This window comes from Myotis lucifugus, unplaced genomic scaffold (assembly GCF_000147115.1).
Source record: "Myotis lucifugus unplaced genomic scaffold, Myoluc2.0 scaffold_796, whole genome shotgun sequence".
NCBI classification, from domain to species: Eukaryota; Metazoa; Chordata; class Mammalia; order Chiroptera; family Vespertilionidae; genus Myotis; species Myotis lucifugus.
The window spans coordinates 37,387-57,313 of NW_005871844.1; the positions used below are offsets into that span (position 1 = coordinate 37,387).

Genomic DNA, 19,927 nt, shown 5'->3' on the forward strand with positions numbered 1-19,927 from the left:
CTGTGACTCACGGCATGCCAGTGCGATCGTTGTGTCACAAATGTCATCCAGTGTGGTTCCAATGCCTTTGGGAAGAAAATAGTTCTCCGTGGGCCTGCGTATCCGTTTGCCAGGGTTGCCATAACATGGTACCACAGCCTGGAGGCTTACCCAACAGAAACTTATTTTCTCGATTCTGGAGGCCAGAGGTCTAAGGCACGGTGTCAGCCAGCTTGGTTTCTCCTGAGGCCTCTCTCCTTGGCTTGTCAATGGCCACCTTCTCCATGTCTCTGTCCTGATCTCCTCTTACAAGGACACCAGTCATATTGGATTAGGGCCGCCCTAATGGCTTCACTAACTTATCACCTCTTCAAAGGTCTTATCTCCCAGTGAGGTCATGTTCTGAGGCTCGGGGGTTAGGACGTCAGCATACGAACTCAGCTCAGCCCGTGACAGTCCTTAACTTGCGGTTTATTTCCCTGCTCTTGTGGTTCCTTCCCCACACAGAGTGTCCCCTCGCATGCAGACAGGAGGGAAGGTAGACCCTTCGTGCTTCCTTTTGTGGGATTTCCTCCTGGTTTTCTCTCTGCCTTATCCAAGGACCCGAGGCTCACCTGAGGAGGTGCATGCGCTGTGTCACAGGACGGTGTCGGGCAGTGTGTTCCCACTCTGAAACAACCACTGAACCTGCTTATGTAAATAAAGGGAGTGACGCTTAGAGGACTTTTCTTGAAGTTAATCTTTTCTATAAATTTTGTTAATTCGTAAGAGAAAACAATAGATTTTTATAGGCCTATGTACATGAGTGTTACTTACAAAACTAAACTACGGAATAATTTTTACTTCTTTATTGTTCAGTTGGTGCTCGTTTTTTGCTGTGATACCCATTCTGAGTTGCACTTGAGCTAAGCTCACAGATTTCGTTTTCAGCAGAGAGGCGACCATTTCTGTCCCTGCCCTCAAGTCTGCCGAGTGAGGCGAAGCTGCTGCCCACGCAGGAGGCGCAAGGCCGCAGCGCAGTGTGGTCATGTCTCTAGGAGTGACAGGACTTTCTTCTCTCTCTTTTTTAAACTTGTCCTCTTGTGCCTTTAAGAGCCAGCCCTATACTCAGAGCGCCCTCCTAAACCACAGGGAAGACCGCTGTGTGTCCCGCCAGACGCCCCTGTTCCAGCTGAGCAGGAGCAGAGGGGCAGGGTGTCCTTCCTGTGGGAACCTAGAACTTATTGAGGGCACCTGCATCACCCCTTGCTTGTATGATAGGGTGCGCTCCCCAAGCCCTTTCTCTTGCCTGAAAGTCAAGTCCTCAGACAGAGCAGAAGGGATAAAAATACTGTTCCATTTTGTTCTGTCTCTCCCCAGACCATTTCTACAAGCCTTGGGACTTGCTAGTATCCTTCCTCAAACTGTCAAGCAAAGCAATAGTGGGAACATTTCAAGATTTCATTTTTCCCCCTTTAAATTGAGATAAAATTCACATAATATAAAATCACCATTTTTAAGTGTACAGTTGAGTGGTTTTTAGGACGTTCACAGTGTTGTGCAACCATCACCAAACTCTGCACCAAACTCAGCCACGGTGTCACCCCGGCTCTGTGGACTTGACACTCCAGGCCCTCGTATGAGTGGGATCATAGTGTGTGGCCTCTTCTGTGTGGCTGCTTACACTTAGAATAATGTTCTCAAGGCGCATCCATGTTGGAAGCCTGTGTTAGTACTTAATCCTGGTGTGGCTGGTGGTCACGTTGTCTGATGGACCACATCTTATTCACCCATCCGTCAGTTGATGGGCGTTTGGGTTGTTTGCGCTTCGGGCTCCCGTGAATAATGCTGCGGGAGCGGCTGTGCAGTGCTGGTGGGCTCACTGCATTGCGAGGCAGGGTGCTGCCCCTCCTCCGTGCGTCCCATCACCACGTGCAGCAATTTAATGAACAACAGGTCCCACCAGTTTTTGATACGTTCCTTTGAAGAGGGGGAGGATACTGCTTCATGACAGACTGTGAAGGGCATTTCCCCAGTGTTCCCTACTTAATGTTGGAGAATTGCTTTTAGGTTTACTTCTTGTGCTTATCAGTTACCTACATTATTGTCCATTCATATTCCTGCTTTATTTCATTAAAGTTAAAGTTTAGTGCTTATAATAGTCTTGAGTTCTAATTCGTGTGTGTATTTATTTAAATTTATCTTTATTTTTTGCTTTGGGTAGGAATTACGTTGTTTGTTTCTGAGATAAATGAGATGTGTTTTTTCCAGAGCGCCCCATACCCTTTGATCACATGATGTATGAGCATCTTCAGAAGTGGGGGCCGCGGAGGGAAGAAGTGAAATTTTTTCTTCGACATGAGGATTCCCCGACTGAGAGCAGTGAGCAAGGTAAATGAGTGCTTTCCCTCCCTTTGTTAAATTTTGCCATAAAATTTAATTTAAAAATAGGAATAAGTATTAAAATAAATTACTATGCTGTGTTGCCCTTCACTCAGTGTGAGAGGGAGAGTTGGTGTCTCACACTCCTCTGACCTCTGTGCTTGCAGTTGAGTTATTCCACAGTCCAGGCGCCTCGCCCTGGCTCCCTCTCAGGACCATCGCCCAGGAATGCGCTCAGACATGCTGTTCAAAGGAACTGCTTTTGATAGACACCAGATGGATCAAATATCTAGGGCTTAAGAGTAAATAAAGCCATGAAAGGATCAGAAAAATGCTGAGAAATATGTTTTCCTTTTAAAGTGGACAGGACCTCTCTAAGTGTAGCAATAAACCAAAAAAGAAAAGACAAACTGAATTACTAAAAAAGCAAAAACTGTCTGTTTGGCAATAACCACCTTAAGCAATTTCAAAAGACAAATTATAAACTGGGAAACAGCATTTATGTAGCTCATTAGCAAAGGGCTGGTTTCTTTTACATATAAAGAGTTCCTACAAATCAATACAAAAAATGAAATAAAGTAAAACCCAGTTTAAAAAAATGAGCGATATATACAAACATGCAGTTCTCAGGAGAGAGAGTATCGTGGCCCTGGGATGTGACAGGACGTCCAGCCGCATCCTAACAAAGGAGAACTGTCCCCCTGGCGAAGGTGGGCACCTGGTAACAGTGTTGGGAGGACGCTGGGCACAGGGCTCTCCATGTGTCCGTGGGAGGGCCAGGCCACAGCTCTTGCAGAGGGCAGTTTGGGCATATCCGTTCCGCTTACAGAAGCACCAACCCTCTCACCCAGCGATCTCACTTTTGAGAACTCGCCCTAAAGCTGTGCTACACACGTACAGGATGGTGGATACATGGTCACTCATGGGCACCGCCGATAGGAACAGCCTACATGCGCACGGGGGCATTGGGCTGAAAATCGTGCTGCATCCAACAGTGGGCTGCTCACAGCCGTGACTACAAGCCATGTGCCCCGACCCAGGTCCTGGACACACCACGCGGCTAAGCACCATGGGAAGCAGTCTGCACACGGGACCTCTGTGTGACAGAGACAGCGTCCTGGTTCCATGCTGGCTGGGCCGTGTCTGAAGTGTCTTTGCAAGGGCACCGAGAAACTGGCAACGCCCGGCCAGGCGGCTCCGTTAGCTGGAGTGTCATCCTCGTGGTCAGGGCGCAAACTTCGGTTGTGGATTTGATCCCCCGTCGGGGCGCGTACGGGAGGCAACCGATCAATGTTTCTCTCTCACATCGATGTTTCTCTATCTCTCAGTGAAAACATACCCTTGGGTGAGGATTACAAAAAGGAAGCTGGGGATTGTTTATCGTTTGCCTGTTTGTTCCTTTTGCATTTTGAACTTTGGGAATATACTACCTCTTTTAGAATTAAAATTTAACCCAAAAAAGGGAATGTTTTTTTCTGAAAGCATATAAACCAGTGGTTCTCAACCTTCCTAATGCCGCGACCCTTTAATACAGTTCCTCATGTTGTGGTGACCCCCAACCATAAAATTATTTTCATTGCTACTTCATAACTGTAATTTTGCTACTGTTATGAATCGTAATATAAATATCTGATATGCAGGATGTATTTTCATTGTTACAAATTGAACATAATTAAAGCATAGTGATTAATCACAAAAACAATATGTAATTATATATGTGTTTTCCTATGATCTTAGGCCACCCCTGTGAAAGGGTCGTTCGACCCCCAAAGGGATCATGACCCACAGGTTGAGAACCGCTGATATAAACTCTATAGTGAAGAGACCCTTAACTTGTTATTTGACAGTGATTGTGGATTACTTCTGCTGTTTTAAAAAATCAACAGCAAAATGATATCCTCTGTAAAAAGATTTCTTTATGCGAGTTATTCCTCTTTATTTGTGTTTTACATGACAGGACATTCCTCAGGTGCTCACTCTCTAAGAGCCCCTTTCACAGCTGGTTTACAGGCACCATCTCTTGTGGGTTTCACTCCACTGGCTGCTGGGCATCCGGGGTCAGGAGTCCAAGGCCGCAGGTCTAGCTCTTCATCCCCTTCTGCCTCAGACCAGAGCCCCTCCTGCAGGGATTTGCTAGCTCCGTGCAGTCCCACAGCAGTGCTCTCGGGCTCAGAATACACGCGCACCCTCTACCCGAGCCCTCCACATACGAGTGCCCTCCCTTCCTTAGCTCTGCGCAAGCAGCTTCACTTTTCACTCTTATCACTACAGTATGTGTGCATAAGCCTCCATGTCCTGTGCTGGTGAGGTGAGGGGGAAGGTCTCATTTCTCACTCTATGACGTTTAGAAGTGTTAGGGATACTTAAGAGAGCTGCCTGGAGTCGTAAGGAAAGCATGTAGTTTACAAAGTGATCCTCAGTAATTCTAGTGCCCACCTGCTATCACACCTGGTTATTGCAGCCTTACTGACTGCGTTCCCTGTGCTGGGACTGTTTCCTAACTGGCAGTTTGTACTTCTTAATCCCTTCACCGTTTTCACCCAGACCCAACCCCCCTCCCACCTGGCAGCCCTCAGATTGTGCTCTGTGTCTATGAGTCAGTTGCTGTTTGTTTGTTTGTTTTGTTCTTTAGATTTCACATATCAGTGAAAACATATGGTATTGCCCTAGCCCAGCCGTGGGCAAACTACGGCCCGCGGGCCGGATCCAGCCCGTTTGAAATTGAAATGAATAAAACTAAAAAAAAAAAGACCGTACCTTTTTATGTATATGTAATGATGTTTACTTTGAATTCACACAAACACTCCATCCATGCTTTTGTTCCGGCCCTCCGGTCCAGTTTAAGAACCCATTGTGGCCCTCGAGTCAAAAAGTTTGCCCACCCCTGCCCTAGCCGGTTTGGCTCAGAGGCTAGAGCGTTGGCCTGCAGACTGAAAGGGTCCGGGTTCAATTCTGGTCAGGGGCTCATGCCTGGGGTGCAGGCTCACTCACCATTTGGGGGCGTGCAGGAGGCAGCCCATCAGTGATTCTCTCTCATCATTGGAGTTTCTATCTCTTGCTCCCTCTCCTTTCCTCTCTGAAATCAATAAAAATATTTTTTAATTGTCCTTAAAAAGAGAATATTTTCTTTTTAAAGAATTATTTTTTAGTAGAAATTATTTCTGTAGAATTTTTCACAACTTGTTATGCAGCATAAAGAGGCCGTCACTGAGTGGTCTCACCCCCCCACAGCCCGCTGTGCGCCGGGTCACCGCGAGCGGAGCAGTGCCCTCCACGCGTGTCTGGAGCAGCCGCTCTCGCCGTGTGCGTGGGGCATGGCCTGGCCCCTGCCTGGTGGCTCAGTCCCTGGGCTGAGAGGCGAGCAGGCAGCGGGCTTTGTGTCTTCAGTGTGGATGCCGTGAGCTCTCTGTCGGGTTTTGAATGACACTGGCTAGTGGGCTGACGTCTCCACAGCCGAGAGCAGGAGAGGCAGCTTCCTCTGCCACATGGTGCGGAGTTGGCGAGCAGGCCCAGCGCTGGTTAGAGGTGGGCAGTGTGTCTAAGTGAGGGGTTCTTTTTAAGAAATGTCTGGTGTGTGTTGAAAGAATGAGCAGGTAGGGACATTTTCAAAATGGTCTTTCCTGAAAATTGTAGTAATGACTTTTTCAAATAACGTTAAAGCTGGAGAACTGGTTTCTTTTTCCGGCTCTGCCCGTAACCAGGTGTGTAGTCTTGGACACATGACTTCCTCCAGATTCTGGTAAAGAACTTGGGTCTGGAGCGTGAGGGCCGTGTGAGGGCACTGGCCTCAGAACTTTCTAACGAGCTCACCTTGAGCAAGTCACCTTGCCTCTCTACTTTCCAACTTACTTGTATCAAATTGCTATTTAGTAATTTTATTGTGTACCGTTGTTTGTTGTTGTTAATCCTCACCCAAGGATATTTTTCCATCAATTTTTTTTAGAGTGGAGAGGAGGGGGAGAGACAGAGAGAGAGAAACATCAGTGTGGGAGAGACACAATGATTGGTTGCCTCCCGCACGTACCCTGACCAGGGCTGGGGATCGAGCCTGCAACCGAGTACGTGCACTTGACCGGAATCAACCCCGGGACCTTTAGTCCCTAGGCCGATGTTCTATCCACTGAGCCAAACTGGCTAGGGCCCATTGTGGCTTTAAATCAGGGGTCCTCAAACTTTTTAAACAGGGGGCCAGTTCACTGTCCCTCAGACCGTTGGAGGGCCGGACTATAGTTTAAAAAAAAACTATGAACAAATTCCTATGCACACTGCACATACCTTATTTTGAAGTAAAAAAACAAAACGGGAACAAATACAATATTTGTATTTGCATGTGGCCCGCGGGCCGTAGTTTGAGGACCCCTGCTTTAAATGATATGCTTAAACCTCTGTTTCTCTGTGCTGTCAACTCTAAATCATATCCCTGGATCTCCCCCCTCCCCCGCCCCGTCTCCCCTGCCCACCTACTTCCAGCTCTTATACCTGTACCTCTGTGTTGCCAAGGTTGGTGATGTGTGTGAGCTTATCTAACTGCAATGAAGCCCTTTCTCCTTTGTCTGTAGTTGGTTATAAAGTTGAAGCCCATTTTAGATTTTGCAGCCATCCACGCAGAGCCAGGTGATATGCTAGATTGTATTTTCTTCTGTGGTTCCACCCTCCTAACCCTGTGCTGCTCAGGAGAACTGTCCTAATGTCGATGATGGATTCTCCTCCTTACCCTTCAGTTCCTGAAGGTCTTTCGTCAGACCCTCTTGTCAGTCTGCCACAGGACATACTTGTCCAAAATGGAGCCCCTGTGCGTCTGCAGGCATGCGCTTCAGGAAGCCTTGAGAGAAAAAGGCCCAGACCCTGTTGGTAGAACTTGTGATTCAGGGGGTCTGGGTGGGACCTGGAAAACTCCCCAGAGGGCTCTCTTATCCGCCGAGGGTGGGACCCCCGGCCCCCAGTGCCAGATGCATTCAGAACTTTTGTCCACCAGAATTGTGAAGATCCTGTTGAGTTCTGAGCTCTCCCTGAAGTTCAGGGGAGGTGAAATAAGTACATCAAATAGGCTTCGTGTGGAGGCAGGTGTGCACATGTGTGATGAGGGGAAGGCCCAAAGGAGAGGGTCCCGGGGTGTAAGGCGGGGAATTCTGAGGCGTGATGGGATGGACCTTGGTCGTTTCTTGCGGATGAAGTTGTTTCTTGTGAACATGGAGGTCATGTTTACTTTTCAAGATCAACAAACTGAAACCTGAAACCTAAATTAAATGTGTTTGCAGCCTTTATGTGACTTGTAATTAGAGGGTGAGTCTAGAGGTATACCTTAGTGCTGGGAGCATTACATCAAAGGTGTTACGTATTTTATGGCCTCACACCTGCCTTTTAAGCCTAATAATACACTCCCTCTGTAAAGCACTTTATTGTCTACAGAGCACTTTTTTGTGCACTTTTAAAGTTAATGTGGTATTCAAAACGTCTTTCTCCAGGATGTTTTTGTGCATACCCTGGCTATAGAGACATGGCACATGGAACCTTGTAGCCTTGTGGGTGGACAGCAGCTGGGAACGGATCAATTGACAGCTGAGAGAGGCGGGTGTGTGCTGGGAAGAAGACAGGGTGCTGCTTTGCAGTGATTCATGCCCGTGACCAGCTGCTCAGCCAGGAGGCTGGGGACGTTCTGCTCTGAACATGGCAGGTCCACAAGTCAAGTCGTCTGAGAAATAAAGGCCCAACCCCCTGGCAGAAGTCTGGTGGGCCCAGAAAACTCTCCGTGCGACTGTTTCCTGCTGGGTTTGGGACCCCCAGGCCACGTGCACACGTTGTCATGTGCACCCAGAGCTCCAGTTGTCCAACAGAATTTTGAAGCTCTGGTTTGACCTTGTCTATAAAGGCAAGTTGACTTGCTCTCATTGTCTAGGCCTGTTTTGGGCGTCCAAGACCACCCATGCCACTGCTTTACTAGGACTCACGGGGCTCAGGATAGTCGTCCTCCTGGCTGTGACTTTCTGCAGTGGGAGGGCACAGCGCAGGTCCACGCAGGGAAAAGGCACATGGGCGAAGCCTGGAGGAAATGAAGCCAGGCTTCCGGAGTCCTCTCCCAGTGGAGCCACACAGGAAGTGCTTAATTCCGCCGGCAGTGAGCTGTGACAACATGTGCAATGATGTCACCAGGTCGCTCATTGGAGGGGCCAGGGCCCAGGGATTTTACTGGGAGCTGCTCATATAGGCAGCCTCTATCTAGAACAGGGGTGAGGACCCTCTGGCCTGCGGGCCATGCAGGCTCATGAAATCATTTGGTCTGGCCTTGCCAAGGCATTAGGGGTTAGTTAATTAAATATTTGACCAAATATAACAGGCTAATTTTTAAGTTGATAACTTTGTATGGCCTGAGAATCTATCTACACAAATAAAAGAGAAACATGCAAAATTGACCATCCCTCCACTATGCCCACCAGCCAGTCAGGGCGATATGCAAATTAACCCAACAAAGATGGCGGTTAATTTGCATACACAGGCACAGAGTGAAGACTGAAGACAGTGTAGAAGGAAGCCAAGCACTGCAGAAGGGAGTGAAGCTGAGGCAGCGGACACGGGAGGGAGCGAGGCGGCGGAGGCGGCGGAGAAGGGAGGGAGCGAGGCGGCGGAGATGGGAGGGAGCGAGGCAGCGGAGACGGGAGGGAGCGAAGCAGCGGAGAAGGGAACGGAGCTGAGGCAGCGGACACAGGAGGGAGCGAGGCAGCGGAGGCGGCGGAGAAGGGAGGGAGCGAGGCAGCGGAGACGGGAGGAAGCGAAGCAGCGGAGAAGGGAACGGAGCTGAGGCAGCGGAGACGGGAGGGAGCGAGGCGGCGGAGAAGCCTCGGCGGGCTTTGCTCCCTTCTCTGCTTCGCTCTGGCCTCAGGAAGCCCTATTCTTGCAGGAATAGGCCCGAGGAAGTCCTATTCTTACAGGAATCTTCCTGCAACGGGCCTCTAGTATATATATAAAAGCCTAAACAACTGTTCAACTGGTAGCTATGATGTGCACTGACCACCAGGAGGCAGACACTGAACACACAGGCATGGAAACATGGAACAGACTGATGAATCTCAGAGGGAAGGGGGAGGGCGGGAAGAGATTAACCAAAGATCTTATATGCATACTAGAGGCCCAGTGCACAGATTTGTGCACCAGTGGGGTCCCTTGGCCTGGCCTGCGGGGATCAGGCCGAAACCGGCAGTCCGACATCCCCCGAGGGGTCTTGGATTGCGAGAGGGCGCAGGCCAGGCCGAGGGACCCCACTGGTGCACGAATCCGGCCTCTAGTGATATAATAAATATCCAAATGGCCCTTGGTAGAAAAAAGGTTCCCCACCCCTGATCTAGAAAGTACCAAAACTCCAGACTCCCAGAAGGAAAGCAGGCGTTTAACACAAATCATATTATTTACACAAATGGTTTAGGTGCAGTGAGCCATTCTCCTCCTCCTCCTCCTCCTCCTCCTCCTCCTCCTCCTCCTCCTCCATTCTTAATAGTTCTGGGAATGGTGGGAACCCTCTCAAATTTCAAGTGCCCAGGGGTCAACCAGGAGCCAGCCTTGCAGGCAGGGCTCTCTCAGACTAGCCGTCTCTGGCGGCGCCGGTGTGCACTCTCCTGAGCAGCACTGCTTCCCTTGGGTGTTCGGGAAGCCCCCTTTTCTGTCATCAGGCAGCCAGGCCAAACCTGAGCCACTTTCTGCTCGAATCCTATACGCCCAGTTAGTGGCCAGGGTCAGTTGGTCCTGCCTCCTGTTTTCATTTAAGAGCTTTATAGTTTTAGCTTTGAAATTAGGTCTGTGATCCATTTTGAGTTATTTTTTGTATATGGTGTGATGTAGGGTCCAAATCCATTCTTTCACATGCAAATATCCAGTTATCCTAGCCCTGTTCAATGAAAAGACCGTTCTCTGCTCATTGCATTGTCTTGGCACCTTTGTTCAAACAGTTGGCAATAAGGTCAGAGTTCTTTGTGGAAGCATTTATTATTGACATGGTCACTCAGTCCCCCTGTTTTCCATATGGTACCCAGGACTCAACGGTGCCGATGGTCTCCCAGGCCAGGTAAAGTTTCAGTTGTCCAGAGAATAGCTTCTAGACTTCTGCCCGGCTGCGGCCCGGAGCGAGGAGCTGGGGAGGCCGTCCAGGAACTCCACCGTGTCTTCAGTGCCTGTCACTCGCTCGGCCTGTTCTAGGCGCCCTCCACTTCCCTTCTCTTTCCAGGGGCACATGGTGCTGTCAGTCCCAATCCTTTGAAGATTCTGTGATGTAAGTGGGCCATTTATCCAATTTCCTGTTTCTAGCTGAGGATTGTCTCAGACCTACTAGGTCAGTTCCTTCTCATCCATTCTCTTTCAAGCTTCTAACAGTGTTGTCTCCACTCCTGCTATTCCTGTGTGTATTGTGGTTTCACATTATTTGATGTTAAAAATTCCTTTCTGTCATTTAGTGGAGTTTTATTAATAAAATTAGGATCAATGAATCCTCCATTTTGAGCAGAATTAGGTGTGGCTTTCTTTTCATTTCTCCCGTGGGGAATTGTTGGATTTACTGATTCTGAGGACTGGCCTCTGTCAACAATTCTGGATGTTCTCTACAGATGTTCTTCCATATTCTTCTGTTTTCTTCTCCCGGAACTCGGTGAAGCACATATGTCTTTCATTTTATTATCCTTGTCTCTTCATCTCTTCTTCATGCTTTACTTTCTTTGTCTCTGCACTGTGTTCTGGATAACTCCCCACCTTCCAGTGAATGCGCTCTGTCTGTCACTGTGCTTATGTGGCTGTGTAGCCATATAACGTGCTTTTAATGTTATGTGTGATGGAAAGGCAGGACACAGCCTGGGAGAGCCTACCTGCAAATTCCATACCTGATAACGGACTTGTTTCCAGAATATACAAAGACTCTCAAACTGAATAATAAGAAAACAATAGTTTTAAGATAAAAGGGCAGAAGATTTGGATTGATGCGTTACCAAAGGAAATATGAATGTCAGATAAGCACATGGGAAGGTGTTCAACATTCATCTTTAGGAAAAGGCAAATCGGGAGCACCGTGAGGCCCACTGTTGTCTGTTGGAACGTCTGAATTAAAAGGCCCGATCATCACAGGGGTGGGCGAGACTGTGGAACCCTCGTGCGCTGCTCTTGGGAATGGTCTGGTCTGGGAAACAGCTGGGCAATGTTTTTCAAACTTGAACATAATAATTCCATTATATGACCCAGTAGTTCTACTCCTAAGGATGTACCTAAGAGAAAGGAGAGCACGTGTCCGCGCAGACTTGCACCTGCCCATGGCAGCTTGATTCTCGGTAGCCGGAGTCTGGAGAAAGCCCTGATGTCTGTCAACAAGTGAATGGACAAACCGCCACGGTCTGTCCATACAAGGGAAATATTACTGAACAGTAAAAGGAATAAACCACAGACCCCCGCTACCGTGTGCAGGAATCTCAATCGTTTGCTGAAAGAAAGAAGCCAGACAATAATAGCACATGCTCCATAGTTCCATTTAGTAGGATTCTAGGAAGTGCAAACTAATTTCTGATAACTGAAGGTGGAAGGGGTGCCAGGAGGTGTGGGAGGAAGGGAGCACCAGGGTTTTTGGCGGGTAACAGGTTTGTTCATTTTCCTGATTGCAGTGGTTTCATGGTGTATATGTTTGTGAAAACGTCAGGTTGTACACTTTACTAGTAGATGTGTGCAGCTTTTATGTCAATTGTACCGCAATAAAGTGGTCTTTAAATTCATTAAAATTTTCAGTTCTAGAAGTTATAGTTCGCACTCTTCCACCTCTTTTTGGTTACTCCTCGCTGATGCTTTAAGCTTTCTTATATTTTTTTAAGCACAGAAAACACTTATTCTGTAACTAATAATCTTCATGTTTGCATGTGTGGCTGCTGCTGGCTTTTAGTCATGGTGCCTTGATCACGTGTGTTTTGCTTTTGGACAATGAACTGCTCATTTTCTTGGCACTTGACCTGTGAGCAGTTTTGAGTCCCGGATGAAGGTGGGATTCCTGGAGGTTTGCATGTGCTCTGGTCAGTACTGTGCACGCAGACAGGCTCACTGCGGTCCCCTCTGCGGGCCGAGCAGCTCGCGTCAGGGGTCTAGTGGTGGCAGACGCTAGGGAGCTGCCCCTCCTCACTCATTCACTGTCACACTGAGGCTCTAGCACCCTGGGCCCCGAATGTCTGTGGGCATCTCCTATTGAACTCGCCACCCTGGCTGATCCTCATTTCTCTTTCTTAAGGCTGCGAGGGGTGAGTCTTCAGGTGGGACAGGCCGTCAGGGCCCAGGCCAGCGTGGTTTCCCTTCGTACCCAGAGCTTTTGCTGTCTCCTTATGCTTGACCATTTTTTATCTAAAAAATAGCATTTTAATATGATTCAGACTAGCAATAAATCAATAAGTGTTTACCTTTTTAATAAGGACACAGTAAATGGCTGTTGGGCCAGCCAGTGTGGCTTAATTGTTGAGTGTCAACCTATGAACCAGGAGGTCACAGTTGGATTCCTGGTCAGGGTACATGCCTGGGTTGTGGGCTCAATCCCCAGTAGGGGATGTGCAGGAGGCAGCTGATCAGTGATTTCTTTCATCACTGATGTTTCTATCGCTCTCTCCCTCTTCCTTTCTCTCTGAAAACAATAAAAATATATTTTAAAAAATAAGTAAATAAACGGCTGTTGGTTAGGATCAATACTATATGCCTCTGCTGGGCCCTGTAAGAAGTCTGGGAGGGCAGTGCCCCCTGTGAAGTGGAAAGGTGCCCACTTGCTGCGGGCTATGGCCCTGACTGCTGTGCCTACACTGACTGCGAGACTCAGCTTTCTCGTCTGAGAAACAAGTGTTCCTCACAGGGTTTCATAAGCATCAAACCAACTGTGGTAACTGTACACTCAGGTATATGCAAGCGTCTGACATACTGTGGCAAGTGCTCATGACATGTTGAATCTCTAGAATCCAGAATTTGTTAAAATGACGGAGTTCTCGCCCATCTCTGGAAGTGATGTCAGATCCTGAGTGTCAGAACAATTGTATGAGAGATTCCCTAAAGGATCAGGAAAGCCTTAGGAAGCAGATGGCATTGTGACCGGATCTCCAGGATTGGTAGAGTTAGAGAGGGGGGAAGGGTGTTGTAGACTGAGGGAAGCAAAGGAAGTGCTGGCTCTGGAATGGAGAGGCGAGCCCTGAGCCCTCAGCTGTAGCCGGTTGTACGGGGGCAAGGCAGGCTCCAGGCAGAGGTGATGCTGGCGCCCGGAGTAGAAGTAGGGAGTTTAGGGAGGAGTCTGGTTTTACACATGCAGAGGTTGAGGCCCTGCACGCAGGCAGAGCATCCACACAAGAATGTGAACTTGGCCACGAGAACTGGACCTAGAGTCCTTGCAGGGTGGGGAACCTTTTCCTGCCCAGGGCCATTGGATGTTTATAACATCACTCAGGGCCGTACAAAACGATCCACTTAAAACTTAACCTGCTCTATGTGGTCAGACATTAATGAACTCACCCCTGATGCCGTGGCAGGACCTGACCAAATGATTTCATGGGCCTTATTCGGCCCGCAGGCCAGACATTCCCCACCCCTGCTCCAGAGACCAGACTGGCTCGACTCACCGCCGGCTCAAGTGTGCTCTCCCTAGACGCCGAGCACAAAAGAAAATGAGTAGGACAGGCTGTTCAACTACAGCATGTCACCTCACTGACCTGAGGGCAGAGGGAACTTACTCCCCCCGAATAATAGTACAGTAACCATGTTATCTATTAAAGCCAAAGATGACTTACTTGGTTGAGTATTAAAATCTACAGTTTATCAGGATAAGAGCTGACATCGGAAGTGACCCATTACCCGGGCGGTGTTTCATTGCCGACAAAACCCACTAGTCCAGGGGTTCTCAACCTTCTGGCCCTTTAAAACAGTTCCTCATGTGGTGACCCAACCATAAAATTATTTTCGTTGCTACTTCATAACTGTAATGTTGCTACTGTTATGAATCGTAATGTAAATATCTGATATGCAGATGGTCTTAGGCGACCCCTGTGAAAGGGTCGTTCGACCGCCAAAGGGGTCGCGACCCACAGGTTGAGAACCGCTGGCACTAGTCTCTTCTGTTAACTGACTACCAAGGAACATATGCTAGGCATTGAGGGAACAGTTGCATTTGTAGCTAAAACCTCTTTTGTTTGCACTGTAACCTAGCTCTCTTAAACATACGCTCATAGACATTCATACACATCTTCTCTTCTTTGGATTCTGACAGTGCTGTTGGGAATAACAACCAAATACGTGTAAGGAGTGAATAATAGAAGGGTAAATGGTAAAGGTAGATAGAGTCTTGATGAGACTTCACAGTAAATGGGTACAGTGGTTTCTAAGGATGTCTGCAATTCTTTGACATGCCTCTCTTCAAAAGATGGAGCCTGTTCCCCTCCTCCCAGACTTAGCGACTTGCTCCTACCAGATAGAAGGTGGAGAGAGTGACACCCTGCCGCTCTGAGCCTAGTTCACAGGGGAGGGAGGCCCCCCGACCCCACCCCGCGCTCTGGGATTGCTGGCTCTGGGGAAACCAGCCACCACGCCCTGAGGACACTCAGGCAGGCCCTGTGAAGAGGCCCACCCACCCACCGGGAGGACCCGAGGCCTCCCCCCAGCAGCCAGCCCCCACGGGGCGCCCTGTGAGTGAGCCACCCGGGAGCAGGTCCTCTGCCCCGCAGGCTTCCGATGGCCACAGCCCGGGCTGACGCTGGACTCGACCAACCCCGTGAGAAATCTCAAGCTGAAACGGCCCAGCTGAGCTGCCCCTGAATCTCCCGCCCACAGGAATGGAGAGCCAGGACGCACGTTCAAGTGGCCGGGTTTAGCGTGACTGTTACTCAGCAATAGAGAACTCGTGCACGTGCCTGGCCTGTTAGCACGGCAAGGTGGGCTGTCGATTCACAAATATAAAATATTTCAGTGAGACAGGGAGGAGTGCTGGGTACGTAATAAACAGCACGGCGGTGTGGCTGGGAGCTAGCATGTCATGTCAGGAACGCCTGTTCTTTGCCTGTGGAGGAACAGGAGGCTCATGGGAGACATGGGGGGCGGGGGGTGCAATGGAAGGGTTCTTTGGGATGACCTCGAAATGTAAGTTTTTGTTTTTGCATCATTCTCCAATTTTTCAGCTTTTAGGGAGTTGCACTCAAAATTACAGATAGGAACACTTCTTTAGGGTGACAAAGGCTAAACAAGAGAGCACTTCAGAACAGGCAGAGGTGGCCCACGCGCACCATAGACCAGAGGGTCGCAGAGGACACCCCTCCTCCTTGTCCAGGCCCGTGTGCTCACACACCATCGGACTCGTCCAAACACGGCGTGCGCATCGGCGGTGCCGGAGCCCGTTCTGACGGGGAGCAGTAGGGTTGCGAGAACTGGTGACTGTGTATTGACCTGAAACTGTAATGTCAAAATAATCACTTCTTATAGAGCATTATTTAGTGTGTTTTTGGATGAGTCCTTAAACAAAAACAAAACCGTTGTCTGGAAGAGGGCATGATTCTTCAAGAGCCGTGGCAGTGGAGGGCCACTAACTGAACCAGAGCCTGGGCAAGTGAGGAGTGTGTTTCACAGCAAGAGGGAGGCTTGGCTGGGGTTCCAGTAGCACAGGGGATGGAGGTAGAACTCGGGCTTCTTGTTCATGTTGGGAAAGACCAGCCTCTACAAGCACACATCACTGTGCTCAGGCTGGGAGGCACGTGTGCATTGCATCATTCTACAGCGATTGTTCTGAGGGACTTTATTACATGTTTCTATTAACTGAAATGCTGTACCACCAGTTTCAAATTATATTTAAAACATTACCTGGGGAGACAAAAATACATTTTATTAAAGCCATGTCATCAACTGGCTTGTGATCTAAAGTTTTCAACCGTAATTATCAAGTGAGTTGTCTCTTAATATCTTTTAGGAATCTAGTTCTTATCACCTGTTTTTTTAAACAGACTTTATTTTGTTAGCTTTACGACTCATGACTCATACACATAATTAGTACAAATGAGACATTAACCTGGGAAACGAGCCTCCTGTTCATCTAACTTTTGGCAAAGGTGGGCTTAGCTTCTTCATTGAAAATCGAGTCACAGTACATTTGGGGCTGATAGCTTGATTTTGGACATTTTATGCTTACTTTTTTCATTACTTATCAAAATACCATTTATATGGAATCCTCTCTTTGCCAAGAGGTTAACATTTTATTTAAAAAAAGGATAGCCCTAACCGGTTTGGCTCAGTGGATAGAGCGTCAGCCTGCGGACTCAAGGGTCTCAGGTTTGATTCCGGTCAAGGGCATGTACCTTGGTTGCGGGCACATCCCCAGTGGGGGGTGTGCAGGAGGCAGCTGATCAATGTTTCTTTCTCATCGATGTTACTAACTCTCTATCCCTCTCCCTTCCTCTCTGTAAAAAATCAATAAAATATTTTTTTTTAAAAAGAGGATAATTAAACTTTGAACAAGTGTTGGCAGGATGTGGAGAAGTGAGGACTGTCATGTTGTTCGTGGGAGTGAAATGACCTTCACTTTGGCAAACAGTCTGGCCGGTCTGTGCGCCTACTGCACAGCCTGCCTGCTCCTCGTCCTGGTGCGGACCTCCCGGAGGCCACGCAGCTTAGGAAGGAGTGCTGGCTGGTACGTGGGACAATGTAGGCAAATCTATAAGAAGCCAGACCCCAAGAGTACATTGAAGGGCCCTTTCCGTGGAATTCCAGAGCAAACAGGCTGGGCCGTCCTGCAGAGCAACAACCCCCGGACCAGGGGTTGGGTTGAGGGTCAGTAGGACACCTTCTGGGATCATGAAAATGTCCTGTATCTCGGTGGGGTGGTGGCTACACTGTGAGTTTGAAAACGTGCTACCACATTGGAGTGTGACCCGGGCATGGGCGAAGGGTAAGGAAGTATTGAGTCACTTGCAAATCCATTCACCCAGTCATATTAAGCATTAATCTTTCAGCATTAATCATTGATCATTGGTCATTGGTCGGAGGCTGTGGCAGGCATTGGGCCAGGTGCTGAGGCTGCGATGAGCGAGGACTGTGGGAGTCTGGTGGGCTCTCAGTAGCTAGAGCCACTGGTGTAAGTGCTCTGTGAGGTTAGTACTTTGTATGTGAAAGTATTGCAAGTTGGAGGAATGAAGTCCCTTAGCGTTTCCACAAGTAGATTTGTGCAAGTTTGGAGAAAGAAGGGGATGAGCCCTAGCTGGTTTGGCTCAGTGGATAGAGCGTCGGCCTGTAGACTGAAGGGTCCCGGGTTCGATTCTTGTCAAGGGCACATGCGCAGGTTGTGGGCTCGATCCCCAGTAGGGGTGTGCAGGAGGCAGCCGATCGATGATTCTCTCTCGTCATTGATGTTTCTATCTCTCTCTCCCTCTCGCTTCCTCTCTGAAATATATACATATATATATACACCAGAGGCTCAGTACATGAAATTCGTGCACTGGGTGGGGGGTGTCCCTCAACCTGGCCTGCACCCTCTCCAATCTGGGACCCCTCGGACATCCCTCTCACAATCTAGGACCGCTGGCTCCTAACCGCTTGCCTGCCTGTCAGCCTGATCGCCCCCTAACTGCTCCCCTGCCGGCCTGATTGCCCCCAACTGCCCTCCCCTGATGGCCTGATCGCCCACAACTGCCCTCCCCTGCCAGCCTGATCACCCACAACTGCCCCTCCCCTGCTGTGACCTCCGCGTGCGCAGCGGTGGGGACACTGGGACCGGCTTCCTCTGCGCAGCGCATAACCGCGGGACCCCCAGGCCTCACCGCGAGGAGCAGCCGCCGGGGCCCTGCCTCCACTTTGCATGTGGCCATCTTGTGGCGATGTCGCGCGAGGGCGTACACCACCTAGGCTTTTATTATATAGGATATTTATTTATTTTTAAGGGAGATGATATGACCAGGTAAGTGATTATGGGGGTGGAGGGGCTTCTGGTTGGGGGGAGTTGGTTAGACCTGGAGATGGGTGGCTATATTTGCCATGGAGAGTGGGTGCTGTCAGGGCGAGGCTGGGGAGCATCGGTACTTTCCCTGGGACCCAGAGGTGGAGAACGTCGGCCTGGGGGACCCTGCGCCCTGTGGGAAGGACCTTGGGGCCAGCAGAGGGCCAGTGTGCATGGAACCTGAGCTGTCGCTGGGAGGATTTTTCTGCTGATTTACTGGTCTTGGGCGTGGCTTGTCTGCTCTGACCGGACTCACACTCACCAGGTAACTCCCCTTGATGTGCCCAGGGAACAGGATTTGGTTTCTTCCTATCAGATGTAATGAAAAGAAATAAGCAAGGAATTAGGTCATAGGTTTGTTCGAATAAATCTGGTTGGTGTTGAGAATTTAAAATTGCCCATAAGAGGGTTAGTTTTCATGAGGAGCATGCAGGCGATAGGCCCCTCACAGAAGGATCGGATTTGCGTCAAAGGTTTTTGTTTCTTTAGACTCTGAAAGGGCACTGCTCTTTGCTAATGTTCACAGTGAACAACTAAGGGAATATGTATTAAAATTTAAGATGTTGCAGGTTTGTTGAATTACTAGTTTGTGGTGCTTGTGTTTTTATAACCTGCTTACAACACAATTAAATTGCACAGGTGTGTCACTTTGCAATAACCCGTTGAGCTGTGCACTGTGATTTATACAGTTTCCTGTATGTCAGATCCACTCCCAATAAAATTGTATTACACACATAACATATAATAGCTGCACTGCTTTATGACAACATGGTGCCTCTTAGTTTTGTAGTGAGAAACATGCAGACGACGCAGCACATGCACAGAGCTCTGGCTTGTTCACAGCTATAAGTAGCAGAATCCTGGGCAGCTCATTTCTCTCTGTCTCTTCACATTGTTCTTCTGAGCCATTGGTGGGGAAAGGAGACCAAAGAGATAGTCTGTGACTTGTTGAATGGACATAGTTTTTAAGGAGTAAAAGTTCTGAAGGTTTAAAAAAATCACCTTTCGTTGTAAGTGGAACATCTCAGTAGGTGGAAATTAGCAACCGTTTATTAGTGTTAAAACAGAAAGTTTGATGATTCTGCCAGGCATTTTTGGTAGCATAAAAAAATTTCTTTTCAAATGGAAGTTTCTATAACTTGGCTGTTTACAATATCTGGTTTTGAAAAGGGCCTTGGTCCATATTGCTTGCCCAGGATCTTAGCTAAACAGAACAGGGGTCCCAGTTATGACTGTTGAACAAATCCTGATTCCATTTTCCTGGAGTCAGGAATGTGCTTGAACATTGTGAGGTTTGGGGGAGACAAGTCAGAGGAGGAGGCTGGGACCTCTGTTAAAAAAACAAGAGGGGCCTCGCCGGTGTGGCTCAGTGCTTGAGCACTGACCCATGAACCCGGAGGTCCCGCTCAGGGCACTGCCTGGGTTGCGGGCTCCATCCCCAGTAGGGAGCATGGGCGTGCAGGAGGCAGCCAATCAATGATTCTCTCTCATCATTGATGTTTCTCTCTCTCCCTCTCCCTACCTCTCTGAAATCAATAAAAATATATATTTTTTAAAAGAATACAGGAGGGAAAGACAAGTATCACATGATCTCACTCATATGTGGAATCTAATGAACAAAATAAACTAATGAACGAAATA

General features: G+C 48.6%; 1 non-coding gene across 1 annotated transcript; it reads right to left on the reverse strand.

Annotated features, from left to right (window-relative positions):
- Nucleotides 1–1,050: 1,050 nt before the first annotated feature.
- On the reverse strand, nucleotides 1,051–1,194 carry LOC111824000. The gene has a single exon (XR_002827114.1).
- Nucleotides 1,195–19,927: the final 18,733 nt, after the last annotated feature.